The sequence below is a fragment of the Lampris incognitus genome, chromosome 18 (assembly GCF_029633865.1).
Source record: "Lampris incognitus isolate fLamInc1 chromosome 18, fLamInc1.hap2, whole genome shotgun sequence".
Classification (NCBI taxonomy): domain Eukaryota; kingdom Metazoa; phylum Chordata; class Actinopteri; order Lampriformes; family Lampridae; genus Lampris; species Lampris incognitus.
In genome coordinates, this window is record NC_079228.1 from 31709053 (window position 1) to 31720777 (window position 11725).

Here is an 11725-nt window from a genome sequence, read left to right on the forward strand (position 1 = left end):
GGATACTCAAAACAGCGAGGACGGGCTTTGAGTTAATATGAATGGAGGTGAAACGAGGGCCAGAAATCACTTTGCCTTGTTTTCGTCTTCCTCTCGCTCCTCGCAAACAGACCCGTTTTAGATTGACACCGTCCTCGTGTATTCTGTACACCTGGTGGTGTCAGTATTGTCATCCGTCACCGCACCCATCTGCTAACTGCAAAGGTGTGCGCTCGTCTGTTTGTGTGTGCACGCGTACCCGTGAGTCAGAAAGCAACATACTGTATTTCCCGAACTAAACGGCGCTGTTTTTTTTACTCGTCTGGCTGGTCCTGCGACTTATATTCCAAAGCGATGTATACCATGTAATGTTTGGCGGACGAATACGCTGCATTTTAACTACGGCCACTAGATGGCACTGTTTTAACTTTTGACTCAATTGAAAATACTGTACCGCCATATGCGACTTGTACACCGGAGCGACTTGTGTTTTTTTCTCCTCATAACAACACGTTTTGTTGCTGAGTCTGACTTATCCTCCGGTGTGACTTGTAGTCCCGGAGATATGGTACCTGTACTACGAATGTGTGTATTTTATGTAATGTGCTGGTCTGTGTCTTTGTATGGACCTGATACATTGACAGGTCAGTATCGAAAATATCAATTCAGTGTATGTTTTCATTTTTCAGTCATCATACTGTGATGTATTTCTGATACAGCTGGGGCAAATTCTAACAGTTTAGCATCTTACTTATAGACTTGGGGTTTTGTAGCCTACTTGAGCCAGGGTTCTTTGACAATGCACAGTGAGATTGTTAATTCCCATTTAACTTTTTCCACTTTTCCAAAGAAACCTCTGCTTAAAAATGCACTCCACATTCGAACGGAGTTACAGTTTGTGTGATTGTGAGTGTGTGTGTGTGTGTGTCCATCCGCCAGACTTAACGAGGTGTTTGCGTGCTCCATTCTTGGGTGTACTATGACAGGATCCTGCAGGCGCCACAACAAACTCTCACAATACACATTGTTGCTGAATAAAAGGTGTTACGCAGTACAATCAAACCTGTGTGTGCGTGCGTGTGTGTGTGTGTGTGTGTGTGTGTGTGTGTTTGAGCAATATGCCTCACAAAACAGCTGCTATGGAAAAAGGTGATAAGAGAGGGATAGTTGTTGAAAGGAAGTTGTGCAGTTGAAGAAACCCAGGATAATCTCAGCCTAAAGCAGGTGCATAGTTTTTCTGTGTGTGTGTGTGTGTGTGTGTGTGTGTGTGTGTGTGTGTGTGTGTGTGTGTATGTGTGTGTCACTCAGGTCATTTCTAAGTACAGTGTCTGGAACGTTCTTTGAAAACCCCTCAACAAGTATTAGCGTTAGCATTTCGCTGTACTCATGAGGTAGGTGTCTATGGTAAACTCTAAAGATCCAAGGTCCTCTATTTCTGGCGGTCTTGGACACGTTCACAAGTGTGCTGTTAGGGATTTACAGATTGCAGGCTTGTTGGAAGATAGAGCCAAACAAGTAGCGAGACTGTGTCCAGTCTTTGCGGTGAGCCAAAGTCAGGCTGTGCGGGAAACAAACAAGACTTTTTGTCAATTTGAATTTAGAATCTTAGTGTGTGTATTTTGTGTGTGTGTGTGTGTGTGTGTTTCCCATATTCAACAGAGTTCACACGCTTTTTCACCAGTGGTTTTCGATGGCTATTCCATGAAGTCTCAATGATTTTTAGCTTAACCACCATGATGGAAGGAAACTATTTTCAGAATTTCCTCTGAAAAGGTGCATTTCAACACTATGTGTTATGCAAAGGTCAGGCTATATTTGCCATATTTAGCACTAGTCCCTTTGAAGCCACTGACTGTTGAAACTGCATTGCGTGATATATTGTTGACAAGCGAGCACGCTAGCTAGCTAGCTCGCTCGTCAACTACCTAGCCTCCATTATGGGAATATTATTAGCTAGCTAGCTGATAGGAAAACCAGCCAGCAGAGACATGTAACCACACGACTGAGACAAACTATTGCACACATATAATGGCAATGTTGAAGCCCTGCCACTTGTTTTTTTAATTGGTCAATCACTCTTTAACTGGGTTGATGCTGCATTCATCAGACTTCCATGACTTTCCCAAAACTTTTCCCAAATTATAATTTTCCATAACTTTTACCTATTTTCAAATTTACTAATTCCTCCAGGTTTTTCGTGACCATATGAACCCTGGTTTAAAAGAAAGAAGAAAGCCACTTTATTTTTGTCATTGTACAACGAAATTTGTCCTCTGCATTTAACCCATCCTATTGTATTGGAGCAGTGGGCAGCTGCAGCGCCCAGGGACCAACTCCAGTTCTTCTTTCCATTGTCTTGCTCAGGGGCACAGACGGGAGTATTAACCCTAACATGCATGTCTTTTGATGTCGGAGGAAACTGGAGCACCGGGAGGAAAACCACACAGACACGGGGAGAACATGCAAACTCCACACAGAAAGGACCTCGGACGGTCTGAGGTTCGAACCCAGGACCTTCTTGCTGTGAGGCAACAGTGCCAACCACTGCACCACCGTGCCGCCCTAGAAACATAGTATCACTCTTCTTTTTATGGTAAAATGTATGGATGTATACATCCAGTAGCCCTTTCCTCATAGTCTACCAGGAGATATTATGTCCATCTATCCACTATCTAAGCCACTTATCCGAATTCGGGTCGTGGGATGCTGGAGCCTATCAGATACTCAATCAATACTTTATTCATCCCAACAGTCATTGGGTGGCAGGCAGGGAGACACCCTGAGACAGGCCGCTAGTCCATCACAGGGCTGACACATTCACACCTAGGGACAATTTAGTATGGCCGATTCACCTGACCTACATGTCTTTGGACTGTGGGAGGAAAGCGGCGCATCTGGAGGAAACCCACGCAGACATGGGTAGAACATGCAAACTCCACACAGAAGATGAACCCCAAGGTGGGACAACCCCGGGATTCGAACCCAGAACATTCTTGCTGTGAGGCGACTGCGGTAACCACCGCGCCAGCCCAGATATTATGTCATGCCTCTGTTTCAACCCGGTCCGGTCTGCTCGGACTTACCTCTCAGACAGAGGAAGGTGAGGAAGTCCTCCGTCTTGGGCTTGCGTCTGGACAGGTCCTGGATGGAGGAGGAGAGCGAAGAGGAGGACAGGGCCGAGAGGGAGGGGAGGGAGGAAGAGGAGGAAAGTATTGCGGGCAGGCTGCTGCTGATGCCGCCCGGGTCGGCCACCTTGACAGGTGTGGTGCTGGGCGAGTTGGGCTGGGACTGGGCAAACTTCCGCTGGGCCTGGAGCCGCGGTCTGACAGGGTTGGAGAAGAAAGATAGAAAGAGAAAATGGAGAAGAGCCAGAGAGAGAGAGAGAGAGATGATTAATTATAGATGTCGAATCGTTCTGTTTGGATAATACATCAGCGTTCCCTCCGCCTGTAGCTACACCGCAGTGATAAATTTGAGAAAATTGATTTGTGAAAAAACACATTGTAAATCAAATAATCTTAATAGATGAACTTCACCTTGAGGTACTTCCTAGAAACACAAACAACTCAAGGGCAAATACGCAGCTGGGAGGTTTTGACAAATATCCAAATACCAATCCTGTTACACAAGTAGAGCAGGGGACCGGCATGTAAACAAACTAATAACACACCAAACACTTCACTTTACTGTAAGATGTTAATCGTAAGCAACACACACACACACACGATTACAGCAACTGAAATCTGTGGCACCCAGATGTGCTACAATGCAAACCTTCACAACTCACACAAATGCATGGAGATGGACACACACACACACAGACACACACAGACACACAGACACACACACACACACACACACACACACACACACACACACACACACACACACACACACACACACACAGCAGTCAAGTACTGTATTAACCTGGCCTAGTGTAGCTTTACATAGGTATATATGTGGTGTGTTGGAAGTGGTCTCGGCCGCTCTCTTCCTAAATCTCAGCCTGAGGCACCATGGCTCAATACAGCACTCCGGTCTCTTTGTTAAAACAGCTGATTGGAAATTCACACACACACACACACACACACACACACACACACACACACACACACACACACACACACACACACACACACACACACACACACAGCCTTTGCAATAAGAACTAGCTCTTTGCGACTGTGGCCTTGGTGCTCATTGTTTCACTGCAGAGTCCAGACAATGCAAATAAAAAGAAATGTGACGAACAAAAGGATGTTTGCTAAATTCTTCAAAGCACGATTCCCGAGTCCAGTGAATGTTCGGGATGAGCGCCGCTCTGATAAGTTCAATGTCACGCCAACAAGATAAACAGCCACCTGGATAAACACACTTGGGATCGGATGAATCCGTTTCATAACTTCTCCAACAACACCTTTCCAGCATTTCCCTCTCTTTAAGATACACCCCCGCTTTTTTTCTCCCCAATTGTATACAGCCAATTACCCCACCCTTCCAAGTCATCCCGGTCGCTGCCCCACCCCATCTGCTGATACATGTGGAGTCGCCAGCCGCTTCTTTTCACCTGACTATGAGGTGTTTCACCAGGGGGACGTAGCGCGTGGGAGGCTATTCCTCCCAGTTCCCCCTTCCCCCTGAACAGGTGCCCCGACCGACAAGAGGAGGCACTAGTGCAGCGACCAGGACACATACCCACATCCGGCTTCCCACCTGCAGACATGGCCAATTGTGTCTGTAGGGATGCTCGACCAAGCCGGAGGTAATATGGGGACTCGATCTGACGATACCTGTGTTGGTAGGCAACGAAATAGACCGCTACGCTACCCAGACGCCCTAGATACATATTTTTTGACTAATCAAGCATCATCTATTCTACATGGTATCAAAATAATAACGCTGGGTAAACCGTTTACACTCACGCATGCACGACTCACATCTGCGACTGACTCAGATCGGGCAGTGACGTGATCAAAAGTTATTAAAAGAGTTTTGATATTTCAAAAAATGAGAAAGTTATAAAGAAACAACTTCCTCTAAATTGCAGTCAAAACAGGAAGTGCTGCGTATTCTTGTCATTACCAGATCTGAGTCAACTGCAGATATGAGTCGTGCATCCCGGTAGGCGGGAATAGGGGTGGTTTGTCAGCAAGTCTGAGCACCGGAAAAGGGGAGATACGCCTGGCAGGGATCTGCGCTCTACTGAGTGCACTCTACTAGTTTTATTTAAATCTATGTATCTCGCTCCACCCCACCCCCCCCCCGTCTCTGACATGCTTGATGTCCCTCTGAGGTGCACAATATCTTTCACATCTGTCTCTCTCTCACCTTCTCTGTGCTGTTGAAAAAGGTGTCACACAAAGAATATTAAAGAATGGGATCTCTAGAGATAGATAGATAGATAGATAGATAAATAGAGAGACAGAGAGAGAGAGAGAGAGAACACGTATGTCACACACCACTTCAAGCATACAACTGCACATTTACACCCAGGTGAGTTCACACATTCTTAGCTACACTGCACAAAATGTGTGCAATTTCTTGCATGAGCCCATGCATGCATGTACACACACACACACACACACACACACACACCTTTGGTCTGCTGGGAGCCATGCGAGATAGCGAGCAGCCTAAATTGATTAGCGCCGATGTCTGTCTGTGTGAGTGGTAGATAGTACGTCAGCGAGCTACGCTATGAAGTAGCAATAGTAGCAATGTGATATCCTGGCATTATTTGTCAATTTGCCGTGGAGCAGATTGAAGTAAGGGAGGATAGGATCATGTCTGGAGAACACCCAAAATGCATTTGGAGTGGCGGCTGAAAGCTGCAGAGCTCCGATTACACTTCAATCAGCGAACAGCATGGTGTCAAAATGTGTCAATTTCCCGCCATGACACGGGTGTAAGCTCAATATGTGAGAAATTGAGAGATGATTGGGCTCACCTTACGAATGGGCCTCTTTGGCACGTAAGGCGCGAGAAAACTGTGGAAATGGTTGTTAACAATAAAATTCCCTGCACACCGTCTAAATGGCCGAAAACTGCAAAGAAAAGCAGTCTGTGACAAGTTAGGCATTGAACCAAAAAAAAAAAAAATCATGTTCATATCCAGCTAACAGTAATGTGAATTTACATTGCACAGTAGGGTGACCCGTATTTGAATGGCTGAGGAGTCAAATTGGCTACCAACATATTTGGTGATTGATAATGATGATATATTTGAGAATAGTAACGATGGCAATCTGAACAATGTGCGGGACAAACCTATAGCTACACAAAAACATCTAGAAGGCCCAAACGCAAAAACTTTTTGAGTTAGAGCAGTTTTTTTGGTGAAAGAAATAGCCTTTATTTCACTTTCACAGTGATTAGCATACTGTTTGTAGAGATAATTCATATTCAAACATCCAGAGATGTAGAAATCTGTAACAGCCACTCAAAGCGCTTTACAATCAATTAATTCGCATAATTCACATAATCATGATTAAATCAAGTTCTCCTTTAAATCCATCATCACAAAATGTGAGTGGAAAGCACTGTTCTTGCAACTGCCTTTATAGCCGTTTCTTTTTACTCGAACGTAGCTTAACCATATCCTGTGATATGCTACTTCAATACATTTCAACAACTAATATGACTGGGACCACTACAGAAAATTGCAGAATAACATTTAATATCCAGGAATTCATGATATAGACAGTACCACTGACTATCCCTGTAACAAATTGGCCACAATTTTGAACACTGACCATACACGGTCCAGCCATAAACTAGGTTTTGACCTAGTCTTGTTTTACTGTTAACACCTTCACACAGATCACCTGCCTGAGCACTGAATCAATGAGCCATGCATCTCCTGTTCAGTATCACAGAGGTAACTGCCAGCTATAAACTATTCATTACAATGAATCACATCACTATTGCTTTTAGCACCAATTCCAGTAAATGTACTTGCAATGTATACTGAACTGGGTTTTCCAGCAATAAAACCTACTGGTAGTGATGGTGTTTAAAGCACTTGTCCCTTCTTTTCTCTTTTTGTCTCTTGTCCTTCTTTTTAAACAAGACTCACTCTCTTCTAACTAAATGGGCTCAGTCTTGTTCCGACCATCCCATCTGACAGTCAGCCACTGAGCGCGTGTGTCTGTAAACGTAACAATTTACCGTGACTTCAACAGAGAACAGCTTAATGTAAGGCAAGGCCAGGCAAATTTATTTGTACAGTACATTTCAGCTACAAGGCAATTCAAAGTGCTTTGCATTAAACATAAAAGACAAAATGTAAAAGCAACATAGGGCAATAAAAAGACATTTAAATACAAATAAAAAGATTTTAAAAAATGAGCTATGACAGATAAAACAGGAGAGTAAAAGTTACAGTGCAGTGTAAGACGATAATCAAAAGCTTTAAGTTTGATTTAATAAAAGGCAGCAACAAACAGGAAGGTCTTCAGCCTTGATTTAAAAGAACAGAGTTACAGCAGACCAGTTTTCTGGGAGTTTGTTCCAGATATGCGACGCATAAAAACATGTTTAGTTTTAACTTTGGGGACAGAAGGCAGATCTGTCTCAGATGATCCGAGGGGTCTGGATGGTCCATAGCGTAGAAGATTAGAAATATATTTTGGCCCTAAACCATTCAGTGCTTCATAAACCAAGAGCATTGCTTTTAAATTAATTTTTTGATGGAGAGGAAGTCAGTGTAAAAACCTCAGAACTGGAGTGATGTGATCCACTTTTTTGGTCTTAGTAAGGACTCGAGCAGAAGCGTTCAGAATCAGCTGCAGCTGTTTGATCGATTTTTTAGAGTGACCTGTAAAGACGCCCTTACAATAGTTGAATCGACTGAAGATAAATGCATGGATAAGTTTTCCAAATCTTGCTGAACATAGAGCCTTTAATTCTTGATATATTCTTCAGTTGACAGTGGGCTGACTTTGTAATTATCTTAATGTGGCTATTGAAATTCAGGTCTGAGTCCATGACTAAACCAAGATTTCTGGCTTGGTTTGTGTTTTTTGACATTACTGACTGTAGCTGAGCACTGGCTTTTAATCATTCTTCCTTGGCCCCAAAGACATCTACTTCAGTTTTATCTTTGTTTAATTGAAGAACATTTCGAGACATCCAGTTGTTGATTGTTTAATGTACTTACTCAGCACTTGTATGGGATTATAGTCCCCTGGTGATATGGTTACATAAATCCATGTGTCGTCTGCATAATTATGGTAACATATTTTACTGTTTTCCATAATCTGAACTAGTGTCAAACAGAAGTGGCCCCAGAAAGGAGCCTTGGGGAACTCCACAGGTCATTTTTGTCCACTCAGATTTGTAATTTCCTATAGACACAAAGTAGTCCCAGTCCTTTAAGTAGGATTCAAACCAGTTCAGTATAGTACCAGAAAGTCCCACCCAGTTTTCTAGTTGGTTTAGTAATATGTTGTGGTTGACTGTGTCAAATGCAGCACTGAGATCCAATAATACCATGACTGAGATTCTGCCACTGACTGTGTTTAAGTGGATGTCATTAAAGACCTTAACAAGAGCAGTCTCAGTGCTGTGGCGTTATCGAAATCCTGACTGGAAGACATCAAAACAGTTGTTTAGTGCCAAGAAGTTGTTCAGCTGCTGGAAAACAGCTTTTTCAATGATTTTACATGGAAACAGGAGGTTTGATATGAGCCTATAATTGTTCATTAGTGAAGTGTCTAGACTATTCTTTTTAAGAGTGGTTTGATGACTGCAATTTTCAGGAACTCATGGAAGAAACCTGAGACCTGTTGACAATTTGTAGAAGATCTGAGGCCATGCAATTAGAAACATTTCTGAAAAAGGCTGTTGGCAGAATATCAAAGCAGCAAGAGCAGGATTTCACATGTTGTATAATTTCCTCCAAGTTTTTATGGTTGATGGGATCAAATTGTGTTATTGTGCTACATGAACTGATTTTAGGTGGACACAGGGACGGGACAACACATACCCTGGTACCTAGTATGGAGGCACTGACTGCCTGTCTAATTTTGTGTTCACACGTGTACTGTACACAAATACATAAGTTGATGTGCACACACGTGCGCACACACACACACACACACACCATCAGTTGTGTGCTCTTTATGCAACCTCAGGTTCATATTAATAGCAATATAATAACAATAAACCTTATTTATAAAGTGTTTTACTAACAAGCCAACAGAAGTAAATAACAGCCAATAAAAAACAACAAAAATGTCACACATGAATTAAAAGCCATTTGCATCACTTGGGAGCAGAGCTCGCCTGTGTAGTTTAGACAGCTTTGCATTTAATCTGCAATTATCACAATTGGCTTTGGGATGAGAAAATGTCATTGGCGCCAGAGCAAAACAAAGCAACGCGTTTCCTTGCCAATTAACTACTCCGCACCAAGCACTAGGGACAACACAGCACTCATTCAAGCATACACACACACACACACACACACACGCACACACACACACACACACACACACACTAAGAAAGGGAATGAGATTGCTCTTACAGGTTAGCTGTAATGACTCATATGACTGCTTGTTCATACGGCAATTCCACAAGCCCCAGCCAACAAAACCTGACCTTGCTAGTAAGACACATCTCACAAAGTCGATCAACAGTATGTTTTCGAGATTGGGGTCAGGCCTTACTCTCAATGAAAACTGTTTTCAAACACGCTGGCCAGTTCAAACCGCGGACAGTCGAGTCACAGCTTCCGAGGCTGACCCAAGGAGCGCACATTGTTGAGACACAGCGCGGCAGATTTGTATTGACAGGGAAGCCAAACCTGATCTCTGAGAAAGATCAATCCATTCGGCTGGCAAGGCAAACTGACACCATTGTGTCATGCTTTTCAATTCTTCCCCGTGGCTTCGTATGCCCCGACAGACACTCGGCTCTACTTTGAACACTCCCTAAACGGTAAAGCCGAGGAGGTACCCTCGGCAAAATCCTGGATAGTATCATTAGCTTGGCCTTCAATGAATAGGATCCTATTTAACCGCTTAAAGACAGGAGAGAGAATCAGAGGTGGGGGGTTGGAGAGAGAGAGAGAGAGAGAGAGAGAGAGAGAGAGAGAGAGAGAGAGAGAGAGAGATAGCCAACAATAATGGAAGCCAGCACAACAGACAATAAAATGCAAGGACAAGAGATTGAGCAAAAAGAATGAGTGAGAAAGAGTGAAAGACAAAGTGAGCAAAGTAAAAGAAAGACAGATGAGCGAGTAAAGCAATGAGAGCACTAACATCCTGTGTAGAAGGTCAACCTGAGGAGCCCCTGCAGAGGATTCTCTTGTTTTGCCCCCCTCCTCCCATGCTATCTGCTACCTATTAACGAACACGGGAGCCTGAGGGGGCCTCTCCGAGTCTGCCAAACACTACAGATACACACAGACCATCTGGGTCCTTCAGTGATACAAGCAATCTGCTAACAACGTGACCAGGCTCTACTTATGACTTCTTACTGTTGACGTGTTACAGAGTTATCGAGTTATATACGTGTATATATATATATACACACATATATATAACTGTGTAACAATCTGTTTTACAGTCAGTGTTTTAACAGTAAACAGGAGACACAAAAGCCAAAAATGATTAAAGGAACAAACCAGCTTTTCTTTTCTTTTTTCTTTGTAAGTTTTTGCCCATTTATCACAAATCGAGTACACTTTGCATTCCTCACGACCATTTTCCAAAATGTAGTTTTTTTTCAGATGAGAAAATTACCTGATTTCTCCTTATCTTTTTTCTTTCAATTCAAATGTTTACAAGATGAACCCAACTTAAAATTCTGATTTTCTGCCTAAAATTCATGTTACCACGATGAGGTCACATGTGTTCGAATTTTGTTTGCAAAACAATTTTTTTCTTTTTTTGTTTGTCCAGGGACAATTTTTTTCCAAATTATTTTGCAAACTCAACGTGCTTCATCCCACAACGGAAACGTAGCGGTGACGAATAACTGCGATGAATAATCCATCTCGTGCAAGTCTACGCGAGTTGATTTTCATACAGCACCAAAATGAATGGACACCAGCGGCTGTCGTGGGAGGCAGGAAAAACGCAGTAAGAAAATGTAAAACACCACGATATATAATGAGGTTAATTAAGTACACGTGATTTGTAGTAAATGGGCTAAATCATAGAAAACCAGAGATGGCCATTACACACAATTATAACTAAAAGGACAAAAAAAAAAAGGATTGTTTTCCACCTATAGTGTGAAAATTAAATTAGATAAATCAGATGGGTTTTCATACATGCATTTAATAATAACAATCATCATCATCATCACCTTTATTCATATAGCACCTTTCTTAAAGTTACAAAGTGTTTTGCAATAAGATTAAAAGACTTAAAAGACATGATCAAAACAAATAAATCAATAAAACACAGTATTTTATTTTATTATATATTTTATGCCAATAGAAGATAAAAGAAAACAGACATAAGGGGACAAAAGTCGTATGAACCGGACGTGTCACATGTCACTAACTGATTCTTCTTTACAACAGTTCTGAGTTGGAACGATGACCCCCCCCTCCCTCCCCCCGCAGGTATTTCTCCCTCACAAAACACCGGGTTGAATATTAACCTTGATGCCGGCTGACGCACCAAAATAACCTGAGTAACAACCACGCCTCACATTCCCTGGACGCTGCTATAAAACCCACGAGCCATGCTCGCCACCAGCGAACCCCATCCGCTCACTGGTCGCAGATGAGAAG